The sequence below is a fragment of the Pollicipes pollicipes genome, unplaced genomic scaffold (assembly GCF_011947565.3).
Source record: "Pollicipes pollicipes isolate AB1234 unplaced genomic scaffold, Ppol_2.1 Scaffold_3216;HRSCAF=3773_pilon_pilon_pilon, whole genome shotgun sequence".
Taxonomy (NCBI): domain Eukaryota; kingdom Metazoa; phylum Arthropoda; class Thecostraca; order Pollicipedomorpha; family Pollicipedidae; genus Pollicipes; species Pollicipes pollicipes.
The window spans coordinates 840,440-853,362 of record NW_023596251.1 but is presented as its reverse complement, the minus strand read 5'-3'; the positions used below and the strand labels follow the sequence as shown (position 1 = coordinate 853,362).

Here is a 12,923-nt window from a genome sequence, read left to right as displayed (position 1 = left end):
CGGCTCCTAACAAGAGCGTAGAGGTGCTTCCACTCAAATAGGAAGTACTCAAGACCCAATGTAAATGGCCCCCACCTCACTAACTATGGCCCCTCCCCTGGCTCAAAATCGGCCAATCAGCATCGAGTCGGACGGCTGTCAAATCAGCATCTATGCGCCTCAGGCCTGACAAATGGGCTGAGTAGGTCAGATGTCCGAACCGGGGTCGAAGAGCAACGGGTTAGCGCCAACGAATTGCGTGCGAGGACCGCCGAAGGGTCAGAGTTTTAATAGCATGAATTTATATTTACATCCTGCACACCCTGCTAGATGAATTTTGGAACGCTTGAGTCCAAGGGGGGGCATTGGCCCAGTGGCCATCCCATCTGGATCCACCCTTGACTCACTGGGCGTTAGCCCGCTGGGGACCGTCAGTTCCCTTTCTTGAGGATCGGGACTACCTCGCCAAGCTTCCACTCCTGGGGTAGCCTTTCATATGCCAAAGATTTTCGGAAAACCGTCCTAAGGGGTGCTGCCAGGACGTCTGCAGACTCACGAAGACGTCTTGGGTGGACATCGTCTGGCCCAGGGGCGCTCGAGGTCTTCAGAGCAGCCAGTTTCTTTGCCACTGCCTGGGTAGAGATATTCACGTTATCCAAAAACGGCACCGTAAAGTTGCGATCCATCACAGGCATGGCACTAGTCACTTCATCCGTGAGAACATTGGAAGAATTTACAGAGGGCATCGGCATTTCCTTCGTTGCTGCTAGTCAACACTCCATCATCGCCAAGACGGTCTTCCACCCTGCATCTTGCGCATAGTCTTGAGTGGGCGTGCCTCCAAAAGGCCTTGGGGGTTCCCTTGACGTCCGCTGCTAATTGCATCTCATACTCCTTCCCGCATGTTTCTGGTCGACTTCCGAAGGTTATGGCGACACCTCACAAACCTGACATGGTCCAGAACATCCCGTTCCCGCGTGTACGTACGCCATAGTCTTTTCCATAGTTTTTCCTCAAGTGACCTCTGGTAACTAGCTCATGTATTAGAATGATATCAAAAGATGTGTGTTGTGTGGTATCCGAATTTTGCGTTCAACTTACCTAATAAAACTGCCTATTTTGAGCTAAACATGTGTTTTGCAAAAGACGTCCATACTAGTAGATTATGCCCTTAATCAAGGTTACGGTCATATCAAAGTCATATGGGAGTTGTGCATCTGATATATTTCAAGGCCATATGGGAGTTGTACATCTGAGTTGACACTTTTCCTAAAGTGCAAACACCAAAATTGCGCAAAAATGTGTACAGCTATGCATTATTTACGAAAAATAGCATATATTAATGTGATTCCAAGTCACTTACACCACCTGTTTTTTTTTATCTGAAATCTGTGAACAGTTGGTACTATCATCTTCTCCTACTTGAGGAAATCTGGGCAATGGCTAATACCCCGCACAAATGTTATGCGTGGTAAATTCGTTTTAGAGGCTGATCTGTTTGACTTGACCAAGGTCGCTGATCTTGGTAGATGAATAATTTGAATTTACGCAAAGGATGCTAAATTGATAGATGAACAGGTACCGAAAATGTGTGTTCCTTCAAACATTTTTCTACCTGTGGTCCAAAATCCGTAGGGGGAAGCCAATCTCTTCCTCCCGGCCGAGCGCGTCTTAAATGTGTGCTTTTCAGGGAGTTGTGAATCGAACTCTACCAAGCCAATTTTGATGAATGCGGCGGCAAACGAAAGATTGCTTTGTTGTCTTGAGCCGTACTGAAACTCCCACAGCGTAACCGGGTCAAAGTTTCGTGCGCGGTGCGCCGTGAATTATGCGACTTTCGCCAGGTGCCTGGTGGTGTCAGCGCCTCGATCGGTAAAGTACCGGATCCATAACCGGCAGGTGGTGTATTCGAATCCGAGCTATCCTTAGGGGCTTAGGAACATCCGTGTCTGATGGCCTCGGTCGCCGGGTCATCCTTTGAAGGGTCCGAGTCGGATGGCCTCGGTCGCCGGGTCATCCTTTGAAGGGTCCGAGTCGGATGGCCTCGGTCGCCGGGTCATCCTTCGAAGTGGTCCGAGTCGGGTGGCCTCGGTCGCGGGGGTCATCCTTCGAGTGCTCCGTGTCTGATGGCCTCGGTCGCCGGGTCATCCTTTGAGGGCTCCGTGTCGATGGCCCTCGGTCGCCGGGTCATCCTTTGAGGGGTCCGTGTCGGATAGCCTCGGTCGCCGGTCATCCTTTGAGGTGCTCCGTGTCGGATGACCTCAGCCGTGGGCCATTCTTTGTGAGCTGAGTCTCGGTGTCAGGTGACATCGGCTACGGACTGTGAGACTGCCGAGGGAGTGGCGAGCTGCAAGCGAGCGGCGCGTGGCGATGATTACACCCATTCCCCACGCCCCTCCGAGGCTCCACGGGAACTACAGCGACGGCGGCTGTTGTGCGCTGCCTCGAACCATGTTCCAGGCTCTGTCGCTGGGGTAGGCGTATCAACCAGAGAGGAGCCGGCCTGCTGACCCGCTGTCCGCAGCTGACTCGCTGTCCTCAGCTGACCCGCTGTCCTCAGCTGACCCGCTGTCCGCAGCTGACCCGCTGTCCTCAGCTGACCCGCTGTCCTCAGCTGACCCGCTGTCCGCAGCTGACCCGCTGTCCGCAGCTGACCCGCTGTCCTCCCCTGCGGAAGCTGAACGCATGGGATGTCACGCGCCGCATGTCCGCGGCCGCGGGAGCTGGACGCCTCCGATTTCACGCCTCGCATCTGAGACGTCCAGCTGCCGCAGTCGAAGGCGGCGGCTGCTGCAGGCGGTAAGCCCCCCGACGTGCGTGGCCAGCTGCCAGGCGGAGCGCTGCGCCGTGGAGGGACTTGGCGCTGGAGTCGGCCCACCCTCCGCAGCTGGAAGGGCTGTGCCGGTCAGAGCTGGAGTCAACGCTGGGGCGCTGCCTGTTCGCGTCCGTCCATGCCTCCCGCCGACACCTGGACTTGCCCCAGCCACGCCGAGTGACTGGCGGCGCTCTGGAGACTGGGGCGACGCTGCTCTGCCCTCTGACTAGCCTGCACGTGCTGGTCACCGAGTGGTGAGCAGGTTCTGTACCACGCACCCACGGTAACTGTTAACATTTCATAGCCCCAGGCTATGTAATGTTTAAAAGAGCATTGAATTGGCGCAGTCCCTTTTCGTGGAATCACTGCTCTTTTTTGCATGCGTTGTTAAGTAGGTGGAATCTGAGCGTTGAATGCCTTGCTTAGTTTGTTATTCTGAACATGCGTGGAATGGCAGATCGTCAAAACAAGTGGAGTTTTGGTTGTGTGCATGGATGTGCGCGGAAAATGCGCAAACAACAGTATGTGCGGGAATGTTTGGTTTTGTGCGGCAAATGACTTACAACTGTCACTTACAATGTGTATATGTATCTGTGCACTGTTCCTTCCCACAGGTAACTGCTGCCGCTATTTAATCGTGGTGTGTAGCTGCCTTACTTTGTAGCCTTTTGCTTTATGCCTTGTAAGCGATGTCGGTGATCCTAAAAAGCCACGCTGCATGGATGGTGCAGTGCGATGTGTGGAGATCCGGCTGCTGGGTGTAGAGGAGCGGGGAGAGTGGTGGCACCGCTGAGGCAAAGCTGGGCGTGCGTGTGTGTGCTGTAGGCGACTTTGTTTCTAGTTTTCGTCGTGCGTTTCAAAGGTGATTTTCGTTTTAGTTGTGGTACGTTTTCCTTGATTAAGAGTCGCGTGATGAAGTCGGCAGTCGCCAGCGTAAGTCGCCAGCGTGGGTAAGTCGCCAGCGTGGGTAAGTCGCCAGCGCGAGTAAGTCGCCAGCGTGGGTAAGTCGCCAGCGTGGGTAAGTCGCCAGCGCGAGTAAGTCGCCAGCGTGGGTAAGTCGCCAGCTTGTGGGTAAGTCGCCAGCGTGATGAAGTCGAGATTGTCGTTCTCGCCCGCACCCTAGGTTGTCTTTTAACAGACGCTCTGTTCTTTGCTCCGAGTCTTCGGTTACCACGGCAGCGCCGCCGACACTCAGGAGAGTCAGGTCGGGATCTGTATTCGGGAGCACGCCCTCGTCACGATCACGCGCACACACGACCCCCGCGCGGCAGCCGCCAGCTGACCGCTCTCTCCGTGTCCCCCCTGCGCGCGCAAGATTGGACAAGGGCAGATCCACGGCAATGCTGGGAAGGGTCTGTGCGGGGACATCACACATTCTTTTTCGAAAAAACTTGGTTGATGGGTGGAACAAACGCACTGTGGATTCCACCGCCAGAACGGTAACTGCGAAGGAGTGCTCAACACAAGACCAAACCAACATGACTATTGTGTAATGAGGCTGTGTCGTGAGGAGACAACTCAAGGTCCAGCATTGACCCTTAGCGTTCTTGTGCCCAGTCAGCACTTATTATATGCTGTATGCCTGTCATATCTGCAGTTCGTGACACGATGTAAAGCTCGTTTAACGCATTTACAGGATCAACATTCTGGCGTAGTGTGCGCTGCAAGCCTCCATCTCTGCCAGCTGGAGAGCCATTCTAACTACGTACACACGATGGCCGATTGGTTGGCTGTTAGTAAGTGTCGTGAAGGTCATTAAGCATCACAAAGAATTTGACGATTAGCTGAGCCGTGTCAAACATACCCCTTCTATCCAGAGGGAGAAAGCAGCCGGCGGTGTATCGCAGCGGCTCGGCGACGCTCCGGTTGCCGGCCATGGCCGCCGCCTGGCGCAGACGCCGCGCAGCGGAGGCCGAGGCTGCTGAGGCCCGGTGACACCGGTCGAACAGGGCGGAGAGGCGCCAGAGGCAGCCGCCGACGGCGGCCAGGTCGGCGGCCATACTGTGCAGCGCTGCGCCGCCCACGCCGCGCGTCGTCAGCAGGTACGGCACGACGGCCAGGCCGGAGCAGTCGCCCAGCATCGAGAAGAAGAGCCAGTCGGAGGCGAACGCGTGCAGCCGGTCAGCAGCCCGCTGGCACGCGCCGAAGTGGCGCAGGTGCCGCGCGAGGGCGGCGGGCTCGCCGCGCGCGAGACAGTGGCGCAGCGACGACTCGATGGCGGCGAAGCGGCGCTGGTGCTCGGTCACGGCCACATAGAAAAGGAAGTAGGAAAAGTGTAGTGTCATTCGCAGGATCGCCATGAAGGAGAGGCTGACCAGTAGGTAGAGGACCTCGGCCGACGTGGAGTGGGGCATACGGCATGGTCGGCCGCTCGACAAACACAGCATGGCGTAGGTGACGCCCAGGACGTCCGCAGCGTACCAGACGAGGTAGACGACCAGGCGGCGCCACTGGCCGGGCGCGCGCGGCAGTGGGAACGCCTCGCTCAGTCGACGGTGGGCCAGCAGCATCTGCACCAGCTCGCGTCGCTTCGTGAACATGGTGAACACGCCGAACTGGCTGAGGCCGGTGCGCACCCGGATGAGCACCGTCAGCCAGCTGGAGACCGCGGCAGCGGCGCGCGCGCCCGCCTGCTGGCCGGCCAGCCGCGTCCGCAGCGCGAGCACGGCCAGCGCGACGAGCAGCGCGGCCAGGTTTGTCCAGAAGCCGCGGCCGCGCGGCCGGACGGCCGGCAGCCGCCCAGCGCCGGCCAGCTCCAGCGGTAGGGCGCCGATCGCGCGCAGCAGCCGCGCGGGCCGGCGCGATCTTGCGCCAGAGGTCCGGCTCGCGCGGCCGCGCGCTCAGCGCCCGCTGCTGCCGTCGCCGCCGCCGCTCGCGGACGCGACGCATCTCGGCCGCGGGAGCGACGCCGGGCTGGAGCGGGCGGCGACGTGCAGCGCTGACACCACGCTGGCGCCCGCTGCTGAGACGGCGGACGCTTGACTGCTGCTCTGGCTGTGAACCGTTGAGCGAGACGCGGCGTCTATTGGTGAGAGCGCCCAGGCATGATTTGAAAAGCTCGCTCTAGTATGATAGCGCTCTGACACTGAATATCACGTGCCAAACTGTAAGGCTTCGTACACGAATTACCGCTAGCACAGTGCTCATTCATGTCAATATTGGACACCCTCCAAAGGGTCCAGCCGCCACTTCAAAACAACGGACCCGCTTTGCACCCTAAGTCGCGTAAACGACGATCCAGCGGGACTTAAAATAACGGTGAGTTTCGAAGCAGACCAGGTTACCCCCAATTCGGAAGAAGCTCCACGAAACGCGGCGCAGAACAGTCTAAATCAACAGGTGAAGTTTGCAAGATCTCGCTGTTATAGCGCCGCCCCCGCAAACCGCACAACCGTTTGAGCTACTGGTAAAACGGAGGACGGATTACTGAGTCAGCCAAACCCAGTGGTCCTTCTTTTATCACCTTTGTCGTGTGCCTGACTCGTCGTTTGACACCGCGACGTCTCCTAGATCGTTCGAGCATTGAATATCGACTGTGGTTTTGCATCAGCGTGTGTCCCAGGATAATTGGCATGCCAGTTATTCGTTGGGTGTTGGTGTGACATGTAATTACCTGCCCGACGGCTGCTGGCGGGGCCTCTGAGGATAGTCATTGGCAGCGTGATCGGAAACTATCAGCTGACGTCTCGGACGATGACGGCCTGAGCGTTTTGTCGCCGCGTGTGATATGCCAGCTCGCGATAGTCGCGAGGAAACACTCGTAATACCATAATCGATATCGGCCGCCGTTGTCAGCGCCCCGCGAGTCACGCAGGAGGGTGCGCCACGTCCCAGCTGACGCCGTAGCCGCAAAAGTTCGCCCTGCTGGCTGGCTGGGGGACGCCCCACCTGAAGGAAGATCGCGCATTTTCCCGCCGAACCAATAACGGCATGACTGCCAGGATGCAGGGCTTGTTACAGTGCCGCCGCGTACCGAAGGGCGTATGTTTGGGGACGAGGGCTGGGGTCTGTTCGGCTGGCATGTGTGGTGACGACAGCGGGGCCTGTTCGGCTGGCATGTGTGTGGTGACGAGAGCTGGGGTCTGTTCGGCCGGCATGTGTCGGGGGACGACAGCGGGGCCTGTTCGGCTGGCATGTGTGTGGTGGACGACAGCGGGGCCTGTTCGGATGGTATGTGTGTGGTGACGAGAGCGGGGGCCTGTTCGGCTGGCATATGTGTGGTGACGACAGCGGGGCCTGTTCGGCTGGGTATGTGTGTGGTGACGAGATCGGCGGTCCTGTTCGGCTGGCATATGTGTGGTGACGACAGCGGGGCCTGTTCGGCTGGCACGTACCGATGAATGAGAGCGGATTGATGTTCCCTGTGTAGCTCGCGATGCACTACACTCGTATTGCACTGAACAGGGGCAACTTCTGCGTCCATCCTAAGCTTCGCCTACCACCGGACCACGTTTGCCCCGGGTCATATTACTCAGCTCACCCACTGTCGCACAACTAAAAGGGAGGAGGCTCTCTTGTGGCTCCAAGATTACGGACCAGTATAGATAAAACATGCCCAGCCAAGCGCACTGTATGTACTGCGGGCTATGGAAAAAAACGTCATGTGTAACTGAATCTTGACTTATTTTTTTGTAAAATCGCAGCACCGTTCACAGTGGGGTACTTTTGGAAATATATTTTCCTATCCATTACTGCTGCTATGTACATGCATATATATATATATATATATATATATATATATATATATAATATATATATATAGGCATAGAGATAGATCATGTGTGTGCATGTGCGTGTGCGTGTCCGTGTGCGTGCGTGCGTGCACGCGTGTGTCTGTGCGTTGCGCGTGTTCGTGTATACTAACTATGCGTCAGCTATATATCCAGTGAGATAGACCCAAAACTCTTACACTTCTCCGCCCCCCCCCCCTCCCCCCGCTCCCCCGAACACCACGAGACACGAGTCTAACCTGCGTTCTCCTTAAGCTAAGCGAGCGAGCACGCTGGATGGTCGACGGTCCTGAGACGTCACACACGTCTGGCAAAACGCTGCCAATGATTCCCTACGCCACTCGCGCAGCCACAACGGGGGGACGCCCGTCGCTCTCTTCGTGTCGCTATTGCTGCTTCGGCCTGTTCCAGTGCAGACATATCACGCGTCAACAACGAGCAACAACGTGCGAATGCATATCGTTATTCACCTGGTCTGGCCTTGCCCAGCGAACAGTCCACATAAAGACACCACTCCCACACACTTGACCATAGCCGGATCCGTTCGTGAATCTCTTAACCAATACACTAGCGCTAATTATGAATTCCGTAAACCTGCGTTTCGCATCGCTCTGTGATTGGTTGGGTTTTGACCTCAAACGACTGCACACGTAGGGCAATGGTCGCTCACGTTTTTACAACTGGCTGTAGCTATCATTTACCAAACTGACATTCCGACCCGTTCGCGCGTCATGAATAACCCACCGTAGCTAACATGCCCATCTCCTATCTTCGGCATAACATAGCCGTCTCCCATGCTACCTTAGAACCATTGCGTACATTACGCAGCGTGTATAAATGTTCGTAACAAGTTCCACTCACAAATACGTGTACAAACGCACACCAGTCCCAGAACATAATGGACACCACGCTCCAGAAGGCTGCACTTGAGAACCAGTCTGAGCAATCTGCTGTCACATGCGTGACAGCTCTAGCGACGTTAATGTCAGACGTCTCGCCGGACGACAGCAAGACAGCACCAGCCGCCCCCCAGCGGCGCGTCGCCGCACCGCAGGACCCACAGCTCGCGTGCGGCGGTGAGACTCTGAGCACTGGCACCAGCGGGGCAGCACCGGACGCGGGGCGGGTGGTCGGCGCGCGGCCGCTCCTGCCGCCGTGAACACAGCTGGTTGCCCCTCTCGGTTACCAGGCGCCGGGGCGGCCAGGCTCGCGTCCGCCGCCGGTCGGCGCGCGACACGCCCCGGAACCCGGCCGCTCCCCGACGTGACACCGCGGGCCATCGCGCGTTAGAACGCTGCCTTCCCCCTCCCCTCCCTCCCTCTCCCGACACTAGCGTCGCCTCACATCACGCTACACTCGGCGCCAGCGGCGGCGCCGAGGCCGGCCGGCAGGCGCGGGTTACCATCGCTGTCAAACGGATGCCCAGATCCGACTCGCCGACCAGCTCCTTCGGCGGCTGCCCGAGCGCCTGCATCTGCTGCATCAGCTGGAACACCGCGCTTCCTGGCGAGCGCGCTCGGCCTCGGCGCCGGTCGCCTCCTCCTCGAACACGGCGCACACGTCCAACATGAGCTGGTGCTGGCGCTGGTAGCGCTGCCGCTCGGGCTCGGCCAGCGCTGGGCCGTGCTCGGCCAGCCAGGCGGGGTAGCGGTCCGACACGTCCTTCAGCGACGGGTACAGCACGTCCTTGGAGAGGATGCTGCTCATAACCGTCTGCATAAGCGGCATGAAAGCGTCCAGCGAGGGCGCATCCGGCGCAGCGCCGCTGCCACCCGCCACCAAAAGTGCGCAGGAGTTCAGCCATGTCCGGCTCGCCGCCCATCTGCCAGAGGCGGACGCAGGGTCAGAGGAAGGAGGTCGAGCCAGACTCCCCTCCCCTCCATCCCCTCGAGGCAGACACGGCGTCAAGGCAAGGACATGCCACCCTCTTGCCGGAGGCGGACAAAGGGTCAGAGCAAGGACACGCCCCGCCCCCGCCCCCCCCCCCCCCCCCCCTCTGCCAGAGGCGGACATAGGGTCGAAGGGGAGGACCTGCCCCCTCTGTCCGAGGGGGACATAGGGTCTGCGAGGTATGTCCGGATCTCCCCCTCCCCACTATCTACCAGCAGCGGTTCGGAGACATCGGACGGTCCGAGGGGGGGGGGGGGCATCGAGGAGAGCGACTGGCACGTGTAGGAGTGGTCCAAACTCGGGTCTTGTGAGTGCGGCAAAAGAAAAAACAACTTTCTTGAGGTCCAAGAAACACCCAAACTGGGGACGCGGTCAGAACACTTTTGCGACTCAGTGACAGCTGCACCGGTACCCTGCCTTCCCGCCACGGTGCCGGTACTCCGAGCGAGGCGGGTACCTTCTCAGCATCGGAGGTCATGGTCTTGGACAGGTCGGCCAGCGTCTTGGCCAACGGGTCCTCGGCGCCCTCCACCTCCGTCTTAGCCATCTCCTCGGCCAGGTTGGCCATCATGGACGAGAAGGCGGCCTCGGCCTGGCCGCCCTCTGCCGGCGCGTCCTGTCAACAGGGCCAGCGCGGTACGTCATGCTCATGCTCGGCCAACGACCAAGTGGAAAAGTCCGAGTACGTGAAGTGAGCGCAAGTGTGCCCGCCAACGCTGACCACTTTATCTGATGATGTTACTGACTGAATAATGCAATGATGACTAAATGTAGTACGCCTGGAGATCGATCAGCGCCTCATCTACGGCCTGTTTTTACAGTTCACCAGCAAAATCACGTGGCAGACGTCTGGCCTCCCTGGACCGGTTCGCACCTTCAGCGCCTGCTTCATCGCCTCTTCGAAGGACTTGTAGGCGTCGCTGAAGTTGAGCTCCTCCGGCCCTGCCGAAGACGACGCCGCGCCCGACGCTGAAGCTGACGCCGAACCTGCAGCCGGAGCTGAAGCCGTAGCTGAAGTCGTAGCCGTAGCCGTAGCCGTAGCCGAAGCTGAAGCCGAAGCCGACGCCGGCAGTGGGCGGCCGAAGTCTGCCAGTGCGCTGTCCAGCAGTTTCACTAAGCTCCGGGTCGTCTGGGTCATCCACCAGCTCGGCTGGGGCGCGCGGTGCGTCGTCCGAGCTCATGGCGTCAGCAGCAGTTACCCCCGCCGGCAGGGTCGGCACACGGCAGGTAGAGCCGGCCTGCGCTCAGCTGGGCTCGCAAGGACACCTCCCTGAAAGGGTCAGCAGGGTCAGCACACGGCAGGTACAGGCGGCCTGCGCTCAGCTGGGCTCGCAAGGACACCTCCCTGAAAGGGCCCAGCAGGGTCGGCACACGGCGGGTAGAGCCGGCCTGCACTCAGCTGGGCTCGCAAGGACACCTCCCTGAAAGGGCCCAGCAGGGTCGGCACACGGCGGGTAGAGCCGGGCCTGCGCTCAGCTGGGCTCACAGAGACACCTCCCTGAAAGGGTTCCAGCAGGGTCGGCACACGGTGGGTAGAGCCGGCCTGCGCACAGCTGGGCTCGCAAGGACACCTCCCTGAAAGGGTCCAGCAGGGTCGGCACATGGCGGGTAGAGCCGCCCTGCGCTCAGCTGGGCTCACAAGGACACCTCCCTGAAAGGGTCCAGCAGGGTCGGCACACGGCGGGTAGAGCCGGCCTGCGTTCAGTTGGGCTCACAGGGACACCTCCCTGAAAGGGTCCAGCAGGGTCGGCACACGGCAGGTAGAGCCAGCCTGCGCTCAGCTGGGCTCACAAGAACACCTCCCTGAAAGGGTCCAGCAGGGTCGGCACACGGCAGGTACAGCCGGCCTGCGCTCAGCTGGGCTCACAAGAACACCTCCCTGAAAGCGATGAAGATGTGGCAATGTAAACCTCGCTGCTTTAATGAATGTGGGGAACACATTCTGGTTACCTCTTCTCAGACTGAATTTTGGCATTTGATACTATTCTGTGAAAACATAAAGGATAAAACGTAGCATTGTCTTAAAATAATGTTCCTTATTCAAGTCATCATAGCAGCAACATTGTTGAAAACGAGTACTCATTTGAAGATGACCAGGACCAGGACTGGTAGATTAGAGGTTTGCAATGGGACATCCATTGTCACTGGAATCAATAAACATAAACCCTGAGACACTGCATGGAAACAGGCTTCTTATAAGCCAGCCTTGCCTTGCAGTCTTAAACATGCACTGTTGTCAATGGCACAAATCGTGCTATTGACACATATCACTCACAAGACGTTTGATAGAAAAAAATCTGAAATCTCAATCAAACCAAAATAGAACTTTGTATACCCTGCATTAGTTGCTTCCATTTTACATGTATCAGGGAGAAGATACCTTACCAGTAACTTTGAGCCTGCTGTAACAACGGTAACAGCCGGACATGTTCCCACAAATGGCCATCCCAGCCATAACAGAGCAATGTTTTCATGGGCCCACGGTGGCCAACGACAAAGGCTGCTCTTCAAGGCATCCGGACCTATAATAGCATGTAGACCAATCAATGGTAAGGACAATTAGTACCAATGTGAAAGCTTCACCTTGAAAAGGCAAATGCTGTGCGTACACACCCTTAAAATTGGAGGGCGGGGGGGGGGGTTACGCAGCGGGCTTATACACTCTCCAAAATGAAGGAAGACTATGCACGGTGCCCACACAATGATACACCCTCAAAAACCTCCAGATTGAACAAGCAACTGAAGTAATAAAAAGCTTGAGTTGGGAGTGAAGAGAGTTGGTAATATTGCTATAAATATGAGACGATCATCAAAGTGTCTCCATGTGCCCGAAGCCAATTTTCTACATCTCTGCATTGTAGAAAGTTTAGAGAGGGCAGTGGTCAGGTGGTTAACGCAGCTGGTCCTCCGCCCCTGAGCCCGGGCTGTAATCCCGGCGGCGGTGGGATCCCTGAACGGTGGTACGGCCAACGCGGACGCCTTTATCCCGTGACGCTTGAACGGTGGCATCAGTGGTGGTGATGTCACACCTGTCTGAGAAGACAAAAGCTCAAGTTCTCGGTACTGGACAGTGGCGCAGTTTTCTATGTCCTAGAGGACCCCTCCCCCCCCCCCTTATTTGGGCTCCTCCAAGAAGAAAGTAGACCAAATTCGAGGAGAAACTTACTTGTTACCCTAGGCTTGGAGAAGGACTTTTATTTTTCGCTTTTCTGCCCCTCCCCGAGCTCAGTTTGCGAAACCATGCCTTGATACCGGACTATCGCGGAGAGAAAGTGTCTGACTCTAGGCCTGAAGTGTCATTCAGGTGACCACGGAGAAACGTCAAATGAGAGCGCCGAAAATCCGATATGGGGTCCCGGGGGGCTGGCTCGAGGTCACTGAGGGGGCGCGGGTCGGACCCTCAAACACCAGTCAGAGAGCCCGCTGCACCGATTGGGCTCCCCGAGACTATGAGGGCCTCTATGGCACTTAGACGCTACCAATTCTGAACAGTTGGCTCGGTGTCGGTC

At 57.7% G+C, this 12,923-nt stretch overlaps 1 long non-coding RNA gene across 1 annotated transcript; it reads right to left on the bottom strand.

The window, feature by feature from the left end:
* Positions 1–9,295: 9,295 nt before the first annotated feature.
* On the bottom strand, positions 9,296–10,515 carry LOC119090904 (uncharacterized). The gene is made up of 3 exons (XR_005093320.1): positions 10,289–10,515; positions 9,872–10,030; positions 9,296–9,346 (listed from the first exon to the last, which is right to left on the bottom strand). It is a non-coding gene; the product is annotated as an uncharacterized LOC119090904 (long non-coding RNA).
* Positions 10,516–12,923: the final 2,408 nt, after the last annotated feature.